Genomic DNA, 18,961 nt, shown 5'->3' with positions numbered 1-18,961 from the left:
AATTTACTTGATTTGTGAACATTGAAGATGTATATATATATATATATATATATATATATATATATATATTTAGCATTGTACTTAATATTTCTTCATAGTGACATTTGACTTTAAAATGAATAATACCAATTCATTAAGTGAAAAAAAAAAAAGACAGAACATCCCAGATAAATGGAAAAGTATAAGAAAATCATGGATGTAAGGAAGTAGGGGACATATTTTGGTAACACCTGTTTTTTTTTTTCTACAATACTTTACAAAGAGAGGGCCACAATATGCAATCAAGCTTGAAAGGTAAGAAAGTACCAGATGGGCAGAGGTCTGGAGTGCCAGATAGATGACTTTGAACTTTACTTAGACGGTGATAAGAGCTATTGAAGCTTTTAGAAAATGAGAAGGATGTGTTCAAAACTAGATCAATAGTGAGAAAGATAAAAGTCTTGATTGTTCTTAACATAAGTTTTTCAATTTCTCTTCTATACTAATAGTTTTCAAAATATGGTCTAGGGAGCCCTGTTAGTCCCCAACATATTTTTAGGGAGACCACATGACAAAACTACTTTTATAATAATACTAAAAATCACCTTTTTGATTTTTATTCTTTCATAAGTGCAGTGGAGGTTTCCAGACAGTATGTGACCTGTGAATTAATGATTTAGCTGCAAACTTGATGATTAAGTTAATATCTCATCTGCATAATTGGACTTTTGTTTTATAAAAGGGATGAAGCTACAGACATGGCTAGACTTGTTTTTTTGCTTTTATTATTCAGCATTAGTGCCAAGTAATTATCAAAGAAGATCCTATTTAATATGAATTCTTGGCCACAAACACAAATGCTCAAAGCATTGAATGTGTATGTGTTTATCTATATTTATATGTATGTTTATATATATATATATATATATGTATATATATATATATAAAGAGAGAGAGATACATATACGTGCACATATGTATATATGTATGTGTTTAGATATATATGTATATTTGTGTGTCTATACACACACACACACACACACACATACACACATACAAAATCTAATGATTTATCCCAGAACTCGGTTGATATTGCACTGATGGTAAAAGTAATGGTAGGCAAAATTGTTAATATTGTAGAACCAATCAATGGCACCAACTGTACCAGAAGTCAGTATATTCTTCACTGCCACACACTTGCAGCAATTTTTTTGCCAGTTTCATTTAATATTGTCCATGATACACCAAGTAAAATACTAATTGAATTTAGTCTGAGACCTTGAATACATACTCTGTGCTATTTGGGGTAAGCAAATTGGAAGTACGTGTACCTCAAGTCTCTTGTTTATAGTAAGAAGTACATTGATTATCTTGAGAGAAAGTATTTGTATAGCTGAGTTCCAAGCAGAACAAGTTGCTCTTTTTCCTCAAACTTGAAAGAACATCTGAAAGGCTATAGATATTCAGAGTTGGACACTTAGAAGATGCTTTTTCAAAAAAATGAGCCAAGTACATTTATCACTAGGGAAAGCAGCTGAGAATTTTTGTTGCCAATGAATGAAAGTCAAGCTTTTGACTGAAAATTAAAATTTTAGAAAACTTTTATCCTCCACTATAAACTTGATAGAGTGAAGGCAGGAAAACCTGAGTTCAAATCTGGTCTTAGACACTTAATACTTCCTGTGTGACCCTGAGCAAGTCACTTAACTCCAATTGCCTCAGCAAAAGAAAGACAAATACAAAAATAAACTTGACAGAGTCTCTCTCTCTCTCTCTCTCTCTCTCTCTCTGTATATATATATATATATATATATATATATATATATATACACACACACATATATATATGTGTGTGTATGTGTGTGTGTGTGTGTGTGTGTGTGTGTGTGTATTTTTTTTTTCTGAGGCAATTAGAATTGAGTGACCTGCCCAGGGACACATAGCTAGGAAGGATTAAGTGTCTGAAGCCAGATTTGACTCAGGACTGGTGCTGTATCCACTACACCAACTAGCTGCCCCTTATTTCAATATTTTTTTTATGAAATTAAAGATAATATTAGGAATTGTGATTTTTAATATTGCATAGTAAAATGTGTCAACATGTTATATAGAAAGATCTATATAACATAGAAAACCAATATTTTCCAAATGACCAATACATGATGTTACACAAGCCTGTGTGGATAAGAAATTCACTCAAACTACAAGATAAATCAATGGATTTTTAATGTAGCAGAATATGAAGAATTTATTGACATAATTTTAGATTTCAAATTTTATCTTACCTTCAAAAAACTACTAATTGTTGATGTTGGTGTAGTATCTAAGAAGAATATTGAAAATTACCTGCAAATGTTGTTAAAATAATCTTTTCTTTATCAAGTACTCCTCTGTGTGAAGCCAGATTTTTTTCCCTTATACTTTAAACCAAATATTCTAATACAATAGACTAGAATGCAAAATCTGACTTTCTCCAATTAACCCAAACATTAAAGAGAATTGCAATAAAGAAATGCCACTATCTTCACTTTTTTGTTTTGGCAAATATATTTTTCATAAAATGTTATTTTGTCACTATGCAATGGATTTATTATTGTTACCTTAAAATAGATCAATACATATTTTGAATGTTATCAGATATAACCCCCATAAACAAAAATCTTTGGTTCAAAACAACTTGAGTATGTAAAGATCCTGGGAGTAAAAATTGCTGCTTTATACAACTGCCAAAATGGTACCCCTAAAACACAGAGTTAACCATGTCACTTAAAACCCAATAAATTCCATTAACTTCCTATTTCCTTTAGGATCAAAAAAAAAAATCCTGTCTGGAATTTTAAAGTCCTTCAAAACCTGGCTCTAATCTGTTCTGTTAGACTTTGGTATTAATTATTCCTTTTGAAAGTCTTACTACTTTAGCCAAACTGGCCTTTTTACTATTCTTCACAAATGGCATCGAATCTTCTTTTTCTGAGCCTTTCACTTCCAATCCACATGCCTGATTCCTGTTTTATGTCTAAGCTCACATCAGTGTCAACTTCTTGATCATTGGCCTTTTCCTTATTCTCCCACCATATTCAGTTCTGATTATCATATTTTAGCAAACTGGTAAACTGGATTTCATTTGCAAAAAGACAACCAAGGCTGGGAGTAAAGGAACTGAGGGAACCAGAAGATTGATTCCAGGAAATAGGAATATTTGTACTGGAGAAGAGAAAACTTAAGTAGGACAAAATAACTGTCTCCAAGAATTTGATATACTTAGTCATATGGAAATCAAATAAGACTTGTACTACTTGGCCACAGAGAAGCAGAACAAATACCAACAGTACTATTGCAAATATGGAGAATTTACTTTGATGTATTAAAAGATTTTCAATTAAAGATTTCTTAAAGTGAGTCAACTGAATCAAACAAGGAGATGGTACAAAGAAATTCTTATTCAGGTCTGTGTTGAATTAGATGAACCCTGAGTCCCTTTGAACTTTGAGTTTCTGTAATACTCTTCTCCCACTATTCTTTTAAGAAATTTTATCAGTGAATTGCTCTATAGTATCAACTAGAAGAATATCATGGCATTTGGGATCAGTAAACAGACAAGCATCATGTATTACTAGAGTATAATAGAAAATTGTTTAGTAGCTGATAAACTAGAAAAATTATTTATAGGAGGCTCTTAAGAGTTTTGTTTTTTCTTTTTTTAATCAGACATGATTTCATTGCCAAATGCTTTCTTTGACTATATACCTAATCAATTACACAAAATGAGCATACTCAATTATATTTTCTTTTAAGTTATATAAATGTACTATTTTATATTTTCTTCTTGCAAGTTACATAAAGTACTATTGTTTTAATAACTACATATATTATAAAAGTTATGTAAAATATAATTTACAATAGACACAGATAAATAGAACATTTATTATGTGTCAGGTATAGTGTTAATTTTTGGAAAAATAGATAAATACAAACAAACAAACAAAAAATCAATTCCTGCCTCACAGGGAACTTGATGCATTCTGTTTGGAAGAAAGAATAACACATAAAAAGAAATTGGGGTGGGAAAAGAAGAAAAATTAAAGATGAAATAATGTTTAATTCTAAAGACAACACTGAAGAAGATGTTGATATGAACTATCTTGAGCTTTAGAAACATGACTTTGGCAACTATATTGAGGATGTATTGGAGTAGGGAGAGACCTGAAGTAGAGAAAAAAATAGAAAACTATTATAATAGTCTAGGTTATGATATCCTGAACTAAGGGGGACCAACCAACATTTATTGAGTCCTTCATTGTGGGCTGAACATTGAGGTAAAGCATCTATGTGAGTGTAGAGGAATTATGTGTAACTTTGAAGGAAATGAGATTTGTAATAAAATCTATGTTGTTGTTTTTCAGTCATTCAGTCATGTCCAATTTTTAGTCAACCCATGGATCATAGCATGTCAGGCCCTTCTATACTCTCACTCTCTCCTAAAGTCTGAACAATCTCATGCTTTTTGCGGACATGATACTATATCTCCCTCTTATCTTCTACTGTCCCCTTCTTCAGTATTTGATCTAGTATGTAGAAGTATGAAATATGAAGAGACTAGTATGAAGAAGAGCACTGGAATTGGGGTTAGTTTGATATGGGGTCAAATTTATTTATTCTGTGCAATTCACCCCACCACACAAAATGAAGAGGAATGTGGCTATTAGTTATTAGTCATAGTCTAAGGTTACATTTACCTATTGATGTACATCTTCTATAACTATGGGAGAGAAATGTGGATTTATTGAGTGGCAGACAGAGATTTGGGGTTGCAAAACTGCCATTAGGTTTTGTCTAGGGTCTAATTTCCTGGGGGAGCAATATTTATAGTAAAGTCATGAGAGGTCCATGGTGACAAAAAGAAAAATGATGAATGCAGATTGGGGAAGTATTAAAGAGAGGATATATAGAGAGAGTGATAAAAAATGAAGTGGTACAGTTTTCTTTGGCTATGATGGGGAGGATGAAAAAATATTCCAAATTTCCACCCTGCAACTGACTGATTGGCATATCACTTGGAATACCTGATATTGCCTCCCTGGGGCCATGACACTTTACAGATCAGTAGTGAAGGTACATCCATGTGAGGTTTTAAAAAGTTAACCTATGGCATTAAGGAGTTCAGTAATTTGCTGAAGGTCTCTCTACCAAAGTTCCAAGACTTGTACTGAAATCTTACTCTTTCCAAATTTATGTCTCTTTTCATTGTACCTTAGACCAAAGCTTCTTAAACTATTGGTTGCCATCCCATATGGAATCTTGTAACTGAATGTGGGGGTAATGTTTGATTTCTATATCTATTTTATGTACCTATATACCCAAAATTTTATAAATATTTCTCAGGAGAAAAGACGTCATTAGTGGAAAAAGTTTAAGAAGCCCTGCCTTATATTTTGAAAATGCATTATTTTTTTTTATCTCTTCTATGCATAAAAATTTTCTTTGGAATGTGTTTATAAGATAATGGAAGGTTATTGGAAATTTTATTTATATATACCAAAAAAAAAGTGTAAATGTATTGAATTATGTAAATGTATTGGATTATGAGTTAGTTGGTAAGAGGAAAAATTTTGACTAATGTTTACTATTTGAATTTGAAAAAAATCACTTCACCTCTATAGACCTCATTTTTCTCATATGCAGACAGCAGAGTGCTCTTCTCAGAGTCAACTAAGTCTGACTACATTCCTGAATCAAATACTAACTAGTTGTAATCCTGAGCAAGTCATTTAATTACTTTCTGTCAGTCTCCTTCTCTATAAAATAGGTTAGTTGGAACTGTAGGAATTTGTCTTAGTTTTACTCTAGAAAAGTGAAATGCTCCATAATTATCTCATTAAACTTTCACCTTTTCTGGTTCTTTACAAGAAAATGATGTATGGGCAGCAATGAAAACAATTGAGAAATTTTGAATCAGAAGAATTCTTTGCTGACTTGCTTATTTATCATAAACCCTAAAGGGACTTAATTACTGAATACATTCTCAAAGTGAGGTAAAATGTAATAGGTCATGTGAATTTCCACTGCTGTAGTAGAGAGTATAATATTCTATTTTCAGGGAAACACATATTCATGGCAAGACTTTTTCATTCATAATCATAATTGTCTATTGAAAGTTTTAAATCTTACTTTCCTATATTATATGCATATAACTCCACCTATTTATTTATCTCACATAAGCAATGTGAAATATTTTGTAGATAACAGAAGTTCAATGTACATTTTAAAATTATATATTATTAAACTGGAATGGAATTTACAAATTATCAAATGCAACCTGTTAAATAGTAGGGATGGGTTGGGGTATGGAACAGGAAAGATTTATTTGAAAATCTCTAATTAATTAAGTTTCCCTCAGTTTCCTTGATCTGGTAACAGAAAAAAAAAAGAGGTGTTAAAGAAGTCTAATTTGCATCTTGTAAAGGGTGGGTCCTCTTCAGATTTCTTGTAGATGCTTTTAACCTTGTAAAGGACACATCTTCACTGGCTCACATCCTTAAGGTGATCTATTCATAGTTTTAAAAGGATGTTTTCACTGTGAGTGGCCCCTTAATATTTTGTAACAGTGTTGCTCCTTTTGTAATGTTAAAGGTCACTTTTAATGGGGTGATCAGTTCCTCCATTTGTCTTATTTCGTATTCTGCCTTAAGGTTATGACCGTCCCCTCTTAATGGTTGAGATAAAGGTGTTATAGACATTCCTTAATGTCATTAGAATATCAGTAACCTCCATCTATGAGGCTATCCCCACCTAGGTCTCTGCATTATGTCATTGTTAATGTTATTCCATAAAAGGTTTACTGTCCGGATACTCTCCCTTTGAGATGATAGTCTCCTCTAGCCCTGGGATCCATTGGTCCCAGTATTTCTCTCCATTTAATAAATTATTGAATTGGTCTCTAATCTCCTTCTTGCTCAGTTTCTTTTGACATTACACTTTAGGACATATGAAGTTACTCCCCCAAAGCTATAAGAATATATATTCTAGCAATGAAGAAAACTCATGAAGATCTGAGTTCTTGATCACTTTTTCATTTTTAATAGAGTACATAAAAGGAGAACAAACTTACTCTCATCTAAATCCCCCATCAGCAATTATTCCTTGAAGTAAAGAACTTTCCCATAAGAGGTTTGACATAAGGAGTAGACTTCTGTTGTGGAGAATTCTGGTAGTCAGAAATCTTGGAATTTAGGGGTTAAGCTACAGAAAGAAACAAATAGGAATCCTGGCTTGGCTAGGAGAGACATTGAGTCTGGAAGGTGAAAAATGAGAACATCACTAAGAGAGAGGAAACATTGGAACCTTCAAGGACACAAATGTAAAGTCCTTGGCCAATAAGTTATGTGTGTATATTTGCATTTCTACTATCATATGCTATCCTTGTGTCCACTTGTTCCATTGATGTTATGTATATTGTCAAGATAGTAAACTTCATGTTTATGTTAATGTTAATGTTTTTATGCTCTTGTTCTTGCTGTGCCATTTTAGTCCACTCTCTTTTGGGGTCTATTTGTATTAGCTAACTTTCTATTGAAAGTAAAAATCATAAAGCTCATGAATTACAATTTTAAAAAAGATGATCCAAAGATTACTCTGATCTTAATGCAATTAAGATGCATTGGCACAACCTGAATTTTTTTTTCCCCACACATACAAAAATAATTTTATTTTTCTGTCTTAAAATGAGCAAATTCACTACACCATTTATCTCTTTTTCTGGTACAATACAAATAACAATGTACAGCTTAAATTTCATTGGTAATGAATAAGAATGTTACCTTCTCCTTTTAATTCAGCAAGAAGTAATGAAAATGACTTCATATCAACAATTCAGCAGTGCCATACCTACATCTGGAAGGCAAAACAGTCTTAAAAAATACTTAAAAATACTTGAAATGCCATGTCACTTGGGCTCTGCCTGATACCTGCTCTTTTAAACTTATATGTTTTAAGGACACTCGTCGGATTATGGAAACTTGCATGTGTAGGTCTAATAAAAATTAACATTAAGGCTATAAAGATATGTTAAAATATTAATTGTTCTTTTTTTATTCAAGGCATTTTTTTTCTTCAAGACAATATGATCACTGTCCAGCAGGAGTATGTGACCAGTTGATTACACACACATACACACACACATATATGTATGTGTGTGTGTATGTGTATATATATATAGTATATATACATTTACATTATATATATGTATATACATATACATTATATATATAATTTTTTTTGCGAGGCAATTGGGGTTAAGTGACTTGTCCAGGTTACACAGCTAGGAAGTATTAAGTGTCTGAGACCAAATTTGAACTCAGGTCCTCCTGACTTCACTTTGTCAAGTTTATAGTTTATAAAAGTTTTCTAAAATTTTAATTTTCAGTCAAAAGCTTTGATCCTTTTGTTTTTTTATTTTATTTATTTGGTCCTCCTGACTTCAGGGCTGGTACTCTCTCCACTGTACCACCGAGCTACCCGAGAATATTTTTTAAACAGAGAACAGATCTATTTGGGTCTTCAGGAAGAATATCAACGCACTCTGTACCTGAGTAGGTTCTTCTTCTTTCCTGAGAGATTTAATAAAGTGAAGGCCCTGGTTCTTTGCCCTGGTTCTTTTACAATGTGACTTTGAGCTGTAAGAACCAGCATGACTGATGAAGGGTTTCATCATAGAATTTTGAAGGCGATACTGGAGAAACTAAAGGATCTGGATGAGGCAAGTGAAACATCCCTGGTTTGAATATGGCATTCTTCCAGTGTGATGATGAATGTGTTTTATATGGCACCAAGTGGAGAAGAAGCTTTGTTCATATTCTCTACAGTAGGGATGAATACCTGTCATTATGATGGACGAATTTTTGGACGGTAAGAACTTGCTGCATTAAGAGGTCACAGTAGAGGTGAAGTTCAGACATTTTGGTTTTCAGAGATTCATTGGTTTCGCTTATTTTTCCTTTTTTGTTCTAATGTCAGTCAAATAAGGTTTCATACTGCTCAGAGAGAATAGCTATCTCTGTCTCTACATCTTTCATATAGAAATAAATTCTTCTCTTCTGAAATGATTAATTCCCTTCTTGCATTGTCTGTTGGATGGACTTTTAATTTCATCTTCGAGTCTCCTTTGCTCCCTTTGCACACGCCATCCTGTGAATCATAATAGGATAATGTCTCTATCTAAAACAAACCCGGGAGATTGCCAACTTGTGAGATAAATGGTCAGACCTCCTCCATCCTTCAGAGCCCTGCGCTTCACATCCTCTCCGTGGAGCCCCGGGCTCAGCCTCCTCGTCTTGGGGCGCCGCAGCTTTGGCTCTGACTGAACCTCCCCCCCAGCCAGCTACTTCAGCCAGAGCGGGAGCCGCAGCAATCAAAGTCGGCCCTCTCAAGGGGGATCCGGGCCCTGGGAAGGTCAGCGTGGTCCCAGGCGCTGGCAGCTGAGACTGGACAGCTTGCAGAGGCTGGTGGGCTGTGGGCAAGCCTGAGCCTGAGCTTGAGCAAACAGCAGCTGCTGAGTTCCGAGTTCCGTGGGCCTGGCTGCCCTGGCCCCTTCCTCCCTCTCCTGCCTCCCTCCATCTCTTTACCTCTTCCCTTCCCTACTTCCTTCCAACCTGCAATTTTGAAGTAGAAGTGGTAGCCTTATTTTTCTCATATTTTTAAAATGTTTAATTCTCATAATTTTAGTTTAAAAAATAATTTAAAAACGAATTGAAGGAGCAGATAGGTGATGCAGTGGTCAGAGCACAAGCCCTGGAGTCAGAAGGACCTGTATCAAATTCAATCTCAGAAACTAGCTGTGTGACCCTAAGCAGGTCCCTTAACCTCAATTTCCTCTTCCCCAAAGTGTATCGAGAGGTTTGTAGTGAAAAAACTTCTTGATTCTCTATTCCATATTTGTGGGAGACAAAAGAAATAGACCATAGACTCCAATTAAAAATTATGATTTTGCCTTGGGAGAGTCAGAGAGACAACCTTTGGCCCAGGAGTAAATCTCCACCATTTTGATTGATAAAGAAGACCATAACCTGTAATATAAAGTAACTTAACTTCACATTTTTTTATGTCAGAATTGGATTTATAAATCTTGAAAATGATGTTACAAAGTATGGTTAGATTTCAGAAAGACATTTTTACCATCCTTATGATATCATTGTAGACAAAATGAGATGTGGATTTAACAATATTAGAGTGTGGAAGACTTAAAATTCATTGTATGACTTCACCCAAAGAATACTAAATAATGAATTAATGACTACATAACAGTAGGATTTCAATAGATTACTTATCCTTGGCTTTTTTCTGTTCAACATTTTGACAAAAAATGTTGACAAACATACATTTTTATCAAATTCTATAAGCTACCAAGGTGAGAGGGATCACCAATAAATTAATGGTACTAAATATTGGATGCCAAAAGATTCTGGCTGACAACCAATGGGCCAAATAATTTCCTCTTTAATCTATTTTCTTGCTATCTTTTGTGTTTCCTTTATCTTCATTTATGAATTTATGAGACCTTCCCAGTGCAGGAAGCTATTACTTGTGAAAAAGTTTGCAACACTGGTATCAGAAAAACAGGTTAGGCTTGTAGTTTGATGGGGACAGACTGAAAAACCTAAATTTGTGATAATTTTATCTTGGGAGTGTAATCATGAATATGAATGACTAGTTATAGAGAGATAAAACTAATAATGGACTGAGATTGGGTATCCCAGTCCTGCACTAGGGAGGTTACAATCTACTATGTAACTATGTGCTATGTTTCCAGAACTGTCTCAAGCCCTTACACCACAATTAGAGATAGAAGGAAATGCATAGGATGAAGTCAACCACTGGTTCCTCCCAGTTCCCCACAATGTATCATTCCTCCTTCCCCGCTTCCCCCAGCATTCCTTTTGGATGGATGAGTGGCCCTAAACAGAAAAAAAAGTCTTATTATTTTCCCCTTTGCCTCTCTAGTTTTTACCTCTCAAATTTCCTCAGAAGCATGAATCTAAGGAAGGAAATTATTCAGCTTCTATTACAAAAATGCTTGACAAAAAATGAAGTCAGTACATTACTGTTAATAGGGCTGGGGGCAAACACTGACATCTCTGTCCTAAAAATATACTTTCTTCCTTCAATCACTCTCTCCATCATTTTCTAAAACTTTTTAAAAAGTTGCTTCTATAGCAGAAAATTTTCTCCTCCAATTCTGATTTAGCAACTATTTTCTGTCTTCCTGAGGTAGGAGTCTTCCCAAGGCTTTCAGTAGAACACAAAGCAGAGAGCTCAAGCCTTGTCATAAGATTGTTAGAAGAATTTAAAAAAAAAAAAGGAAAGAAAAAAGAAAAGATTAATAGGGGAAGCAAATCAACACACCAGTTCCATCAGATAATACATATAATATTCTAAACCTGTGAAATGAGAATAGATATTCTTAATTCTTCTCCAGAGTCAAATTTGCCTATTATAATTAAATAACATTGAATTTTATTTTACTGTTTATTTCTTTCTGTTTGCCCTTCTGTAGTTATGGAACATCTGGTTTTCTTTGTTGGGCTTACTTCACTCTGCCTAAATTTAAGTACTCTCCTCATATTTCTCTTAATTTTTCATATTCATTATTTCTTAAGACGCAATAATTGTGTACCATTAAATGAATGAAGCACAAATTATTTAATATTTCCCCAACTAGAGGACATTTCCTGTGTTTCAAGTTACTTGGTATTACTGCTATTAATATTTTGGTGTATATTGGAACCTCATTTATATCTCTGATATATTTACATATATTTACATCTTGTTGGAGATAGTGGAATCTCTGGAAATAAAGGTATAAACATTTTGGTATCTTTGTCAGCATAATTCAAAATGGTTTTCAAGAATGATTGTATTAATTTATAGCTCTATTAACAGTAAATGAAAGTATTTTTCTATCTATAACCTCTCCAATATTACATCTTTTTATCTTTCATCATTTTTGCCTCTTTTCTGGGTATGAAATTATACTTAACTGGGGTTTTTGTCTGCATTTCTTATAATATTAGTGATTTGGAAAAATATTTTATATAGTTGAGTGTGCAATTCTTAAATTAACCTGTAATTCTTTTTCAGAAATGTTATTCTAAGTCTGACTATTGTTGAGTATGCCTTTTATATTGTGTCATATATTTCTGTTAGTTTGTCTTAAACATATGATTTTCCCCTTGGCTAACTTTCATAAACACTGATATGAGGGTACAAATCTTAGAGAACTAGCTGTATGAGGAACAAATGAGGTATTGTTTTTTAATCACTTTATAAAGTCTAATACTCTAAATAAAGTCAATAACCAAAAGTTTTCCACCTCTCCTTTGCTCCTCTTCCTTTTGGCAAAGATGATCTCTTCTTTATCTTTGACTGTTGATCATATCCATTTTTATGCCCTTTTCAATCTTCACTTCCTCCCCAATACACATCACTACCACCTTTTGAGGACAGGGGAGCCATATTTGCTAATCTTATCTTCTGCAGGGCCTAGCACAATATAGATGTAATAAAATGTGTTGAATTGAGTACCTCATGAAGATACAAAGATGAACAAGATACAATTCCCCATCCTTAAAGAATGTATAATCTAATAGGAGTGCTAAGACATATTAAAAAATAGATATATGGGTATGTCAAAAAAATACCTTTGAGGCCTCAGGCTGATAGTATTTACATATTAAAAGGCCAAAGAGAACAAATGGAAGTAGCAATGATCTTGCCTTTGTGCTTAAAATTGTTTTCTTGCTTTTCCCCCTCCCATTCCCTTCTTGAAAGAAAGGAAAAGGCTTAGAATTTAAAAATTGGAGATCCTAAATCTCTGAACTCTTCAGTAATTAATGGACAAATATTTACTACCTCTTTTGTAACCTAATCTTCAGAGGCTTTTTTTGTTTTAACTGGAGTGGGATTGCCCATGGAGATCCCAAGTCCAGTAATTAAAAAGTTTAGCAATGACTTAGTTTCTCTTTTTTGTTATGAAGAGACTGATCCCTGAGTCTATATAACCATCTAAATCTCATCCAGGGAAGGGTTTTGCAAAGACGGCAGAGTAGGTCAGTAAATTTCAGGTTTTCCAGATTTCCCCACAAACAGAACAAATTTGTGCTTCAGGGAAAACATAGACTTGGGGCAGAATAGGGGTCATCCTGAGACAGTTCAAGAGGATGTGAAGAAAGCCTTCAGGCCAGAGGTTAACCTATGTGAAATGCAATCATGTCTGGACTAATTATCCAGAAACACCAAGTGGGAACTCCTGGGGCGAGCTGGGTTTGGCTGAAGCCTCTGGAGGAACCACAGAGACTTTCACCTCTCAGGCTGTGTGTGGAGTCAAGAGACCAAGAAATCACAAAATAGAATATAAAGAATGAAAAAAAAAAAAAAAAAAAACAGAACAGAATGTGAAACATCTGATAAGAAAAACAACAGATTTGAAGAACAGATCAAGAAGAGAAAAATATAAGAATAATTGCTGTGACCAAAATAAGAACCTTGTAATGCAAAAAATAATCCAAGAAAATTGTCCTAGATTTATTGAATGGGGGGTGGGGGAGTAGAAATAGAAAAAAATCCACTGATCACCATCTCAAAGAGATCCTTTATGGAAAACACAAAGGAATATTATTGTCAAATTTAGAAACCCAAACAAAGAGAACATTTTGTAAAAAACAAGAAAAAATAATTCAAATGCACTGGAGCTACAACTAGAATTGTAGCCACAGTAAAAAAAAATGCGAGTTTTTGAATCATATCTACCAGTCACCAAAAGAATTAGCCCTGTGGCCAAAAATAGCATATACAGCAAAATTATCCATAATATTGAATGGGAAAAAAATGGACATTCAATAAGCACAGATTTTTAGGATTTTCTTTCACCCAAACCCAAACTCAATAGAAAATTTAACACATAAGAACCAATATCAAAGGTTAGATACTTAATATGGACAGATTGTTTATGTTTTTTACATGGAAATATATACCATATGTTTACAATTGACATCAACAATTGAGTAACTCAAAAGAAAGATTGGGGCAGAGTTGGGTATGATCTGACTCAAAATCAAAACTGCCTAGGAAAAGGTTAAAATATTAATTATGTTATACAAAAGTGGTGCAGAGGAAGAATAGATACAGAGGCATTGGTGGGGAGGAGGGAGCATGGTTCTGAAAAACTACTTCCATTGGGAATAGATTAAATAGACAACACTATATAAATACCATAAAGGGTATATATATTTCTATATAAATAAAGAAATAAGGAAAGAGGGATGGATGGAAGGAAGGACATGCCAAGGGTGAGGGAAGAAGACAAGGGAAGGAGCATTGGGTGTAGGGAGGTTAAGTAATAGCTAGGGAAAATTAAGAAGAATTAAAGTAGAAGAACTACCAGAGAGAAGAAAGAAGAGATATAAACAAATACTACAACAAGGATCAAGAGTAGAATTTATTAGAAAATAAAAGTACAACTAATTATGATTGACCTTAGTCAAAATCAAACTTAAAGATTCAATCAAAAGGATAATCTACATTGTATATTATATACAATCTGTCTAATATTATTTTAGATGTATGTTTACATATGGGTAAATGTGTATGTATGTATGTATATATGTTTGTGTCTGAAGATATATATATATATACACATGTTTGCATGTTGCTGTATGTATATGTGTATATATATATATATGTGTGTGTGTGTGTGTGAGTGTGAATGTAGATGCAAATATATGTATGTGTACATGTGTATGTACATATGAGTACATGTATATCTACATATATAACTGTGCTTAACTATAGTCTGCTTGGAAAAGACGTAGGGGATGAAAGGGAAAAAATAGAATAAAGTGAAAAAAAGTACATAGTAGAAAACAAAAGTACAATAAGAAAAGATGGATAGTCATGAATATAATTTCTTCCATTATTATATATCCTTTCTTGAACTAGACATTTATTTTTATTTATTGTGAATTTTCACTGATGTTCTTCTGGGCACAAGACAATGTTTTATTTTTTTTTCCTTTTATGAATTTTTTCTATTCTTTTTAAAAAATAATCAGAAAATTAAAAAAAAATTCCTTGGATAAGATAAAAATAGCTCATCCAGTGTAACAGCATTTATCTGTAACCTCAAAGGGAAAAGGAGGCAGTTTTAGTTAAAGCAATGTTATGACATTATTGGAAGGTAGTAGAGGTCCTGAAGCATTGAAATGTATATTTTTCCATATGGCTATAGGTAGCTTTGATTACTCTGAAAACTGCTTGTTCATGTTCTTTCACCCTTTATCAATTGAGGAATGGTTCTTATTTCTACAAATTTGACTCAGTTTTTTATCTGTACGAGAAATGAATACTATACCAGAGAAATTAACTGTACATTTTTTCACAACAATGATTACAACTATATATACTATTTCACCCCCTGTTTATCCTATTCTTTCCCACCTTTTACCCAGCCCATTATCAAATATATTTTATTCTGGTTTTCATCTCTTCCAATCTGTCCTTCATTCTATCAGTGCCTTACCTTATCATCCCTTCCATCCCTAATTTCCTGTATGGTAAGATTGATTTCTGTAATGTTCTCTCTAAAATGTAATGTTCTCTGCTGAGGTTTTCTTGGGGTCTCTGGAGGCAACCTTTGTTTCAGTTCAATAATTACCACAAGTGCAGCCAGTTATTAAAGTCTAAATCCTTTATTGTCTCCTTCAAAGTCCTATCTCCTTCACTTGGGACTTCACTTAATGATTCCCTTAATATTTCTCTTGGTTTATATTTTTTTTTGCATTTTATATTTGAAAGTCAAAATTTCAATCCAGGTCTAGTCTTTTCATCAGAAATGCTTGGATGTCCTCTTTTTCATGAAATATTAATTTTATTCTCTTGAAGAATTATACTCAGTTTTTCTGGATAAGTGATTCTTGGTTATAATCTAAGCTCATTTGCCCTTTTGAATATCAAGTTCCAAACCTTTCAATTCCTTAATTATAGAAGCTATTAAAACTTGTGTTATCCCACTGTGGCTCCATAATATTTGACTTGTTTATTTTGGCTGCTTGAAGTAGTTTCTCCTTGATCTAGTTTTGAAATTTGGCTATAATCTTGAATGGTTTAATTTTGGTATCTCTTTAGGAAGTCATTGGTGCATTCTTTAAATTTCTATTTTATCTCTGATTCTTGAATATCAGGGCATTTAAAAAAAATTTCTTGAAGAGGGATGTGTAGGGACTTTTTTTTAAAAAAATCATGTCTTTCAGGTAGTTCAATAATTCTTAAATTATTTTTCCTGGATCTATTTTCCAAATCAACTATTATCCAATAAGGTATTTCATATTCTCTTCTATTTTTGATTTTGTTAAAATTATTTTTCGATGTCTCATAAAATTATTAGCTTTTACTTTCCCATTTCTAACTTTTAAGAAAAATTTTCTTTAATGAGTTTTTATACTTCCTTTTTCATTTGGCCAATTCTACTTTTTAAGGAGTTATTATTTCAGTGGATTTTTGCATATCTTTTATCATTTGACCAATTCAAGGCATTCTTCTCTTCATTGAATTTCTGTGCCTCTTTTGGCACTAATCTCTTATTCAATCTCTTGGCCTTATTTTATTCAGTATATTTTTTACCTTTTTTACCAAGCTATTGGCTTATTTTTTTTTTTTTTTTGGATTTTCCTCCATCATTCTCATTTGTCTTCTCAATTTTTCCTCTATGTTTTTTGATTATAAAAATCTATTTGAATTCTTTCATGACTTAATATGAATTCATATTTTTCTTTGAGTCTTTGAATGCAGGAAATTTGACTTTATAGTTTTCTCAATGTGTTTTGATCTTCCTTGTTAACATAGTAACTTTCTTTGGTCAGAATTTCCCCCCTATTATTTGCTTTTTTTTCTAGTCTATTTTTTGAATTTTAACTCTGTGCTCAAGTAAGGTCCTGCTTCCCAAGAGAAGGGATATTGCTCCAAGCTTCAGGTTTTTTGTGCAGCTGTTTTCAGAAATAATTCTGAGCATCTGTAACTTTTTGGCTCTTCCAAGGTGGTATAATCTAGAGAGAAGTGTGTTTACTACTCTCCTGCACTGGTTTGTGAGAGACCACAAGCATTCCTTTCAGTCCTGGAGAACTGTGACAAGAGTCCCTGATCCCTTGTATCCATGAGCTCTGCTATGCTAGTGCTCCTTTTCACATTGGGACTAAAACTAGGAGTATGCCTGGATCCAAATATAAGCAATACAATAGAATCCTGCTCCTGGTGATAGCAAAGTGACTCTTGTAAATCTTCTTCTGACATTTTTTTGATCGCCTTACCATCAGTGTGATGAGAGATCTGGAAACTGAAACCACAGCCACTGAATCAGTCACCCTGAGGATTTTACCTGGTTTGCTGCATTCAGCTCTGTTCTGGAAAGGGCTGTACTCCTCTCTCATAATAGACTTTCCAGCCAGCCTTCTGAGTTTTCTTGGGCTGGATAATTGTTTCACTCTGTCTATTTGTGGATTTTGTTGCTCTAGAATTTGTTTAATGGTATTTAAAGGGGTTTGGGGGAGGAGAGTTCAGGTAAGTTTCTGCCTTTACTCTGCCATCTTGGCTTCACCTTTAAAATACACTTTAAGATTATTTTCTTAGCTGGAAAGAGGATGAACTATAATGGGGAGGGGGGGGGGGGACTTGAAGCAGAGAAACCAATCAGAAAACTTTTAAAATAGCTCAGATGAAAGGTGATGAAAGGCTGTATTAGGCTGTGTCAACAGAGAGAAAGAGAGTATATGAGAGAGACGCAGCAAATACAGAATCAAATGGACTTGACAACAGATTCGATATGAAGGCATGTGAGAAAATGAGGAATCAACATACACAATCATTTGAGAAGGTATAAAAAGACAAAGACTTTTTAAAATTGTCAGAGTATTGAACTTCTTGATATCATTAGGTTATAACTTGGTTAAAGAATTGTCTTTGTATCTGAGAAACTTGGAAAACATGTTTACTATAAATTCTTCTGATTGAATGGGGTACAGGATAGTATTTCCATTCTTAACATAACATTTATGAAGTAGTTATCATGAATACAGACTCTTTGTAGGTAATTTAGGCTTACACATTAAGAAATATGATACAAACATCTTTTTTATTTCAAGAGGTTTACAATTTTACTGTGCAGAACACAGTAGCCCAATGGAAAAGTTCACTATGTAAAATGCTATATGTAAAAGATCTGTCATTTTGTCACTATAGGAAAATCTTAAGTTGAGAACATTCTTTGCCAAAACATATCAGAACTAATGAGTCACCTAATAGTTGTTAAAGCTCAGAGAGGAATGTCACTTTCTATTGAAGATTTTTTAGAATTCCTCCAAAGACAAGTTGGCTCTATCTTTTCTAAAGTTACTTCATATTTTCTTAACATATATGAAACCAAACTATCACTGTCACAGGGGTGTGGAGATGCTTTCTCCCACGGTAGGATACTGGCTTTGAGTTTATATTAATATTGAATCCAACTCTGGAGAGCTTGATATCTCAAAAGAGAGGTCAGATTCTTCTTTTTGTTATATTTGGCTCTTTATAGCCTTACCTAAGAACACCTGAAAAAATAACTTTAACTTTAAGTTTGGCTAATGTTTAGGGTAATTCCAAAAGGAATAAATGGGGTTTCTACTTAAAAATAACACTACTTAATGTACAAAGAAGATAGGATATATAGACTAGTTTTTTATTTCCTTTGTATATAATAAATGCTTATGGTACACACATACACACAAACAGACACAAAATCTCCTAAGTGTATTGAATGAAAGATTTAAAATATGAAATATCAGACTATATGTCTTATTATACTCATCTAGGATATTGATACTTAAGATATAAAAACATGAACAATTAGTGGATTTCTGAACTGAATTTCTGAATTTCTGAATTTTTCTTTACCTAATAGAAT

At 33.3% G+C, this 18,961-nt stretch overlaps 1 pseudogene; it reads right to left on the bottom strand.

Annotated features, from left to right (window-relative positions):
• Nucleotides 1-8,489: 8,489 nt before the first annotated feature.
• Nucleotides 8,490-17,450, bottom strand: LOC100915489 (annotated as a pseudogene).
• Nucleotides 17,451-18,961: the final 1,511 nt, after the last annotated feature.

Source organism: Sarcophilus harrisii, chromosome 1 (genome assembly GCF_902635505.1).
Source record: "Sarcophilus harrisii chromosome 1, mSarHar1.11, whole genome shotgun sequence".
Lineage (NCBI taxonomy): Eukaryota > Metazoa > Chordata > Mammalia > Dasyuromorphia > Dasyuridae > Sarcophilus > Sarcophilus harrisii.
Note: the sequence above shows the minus strand (reverse complement) of the source record. Positions and strands in the feature narration are given on the sequence as shown.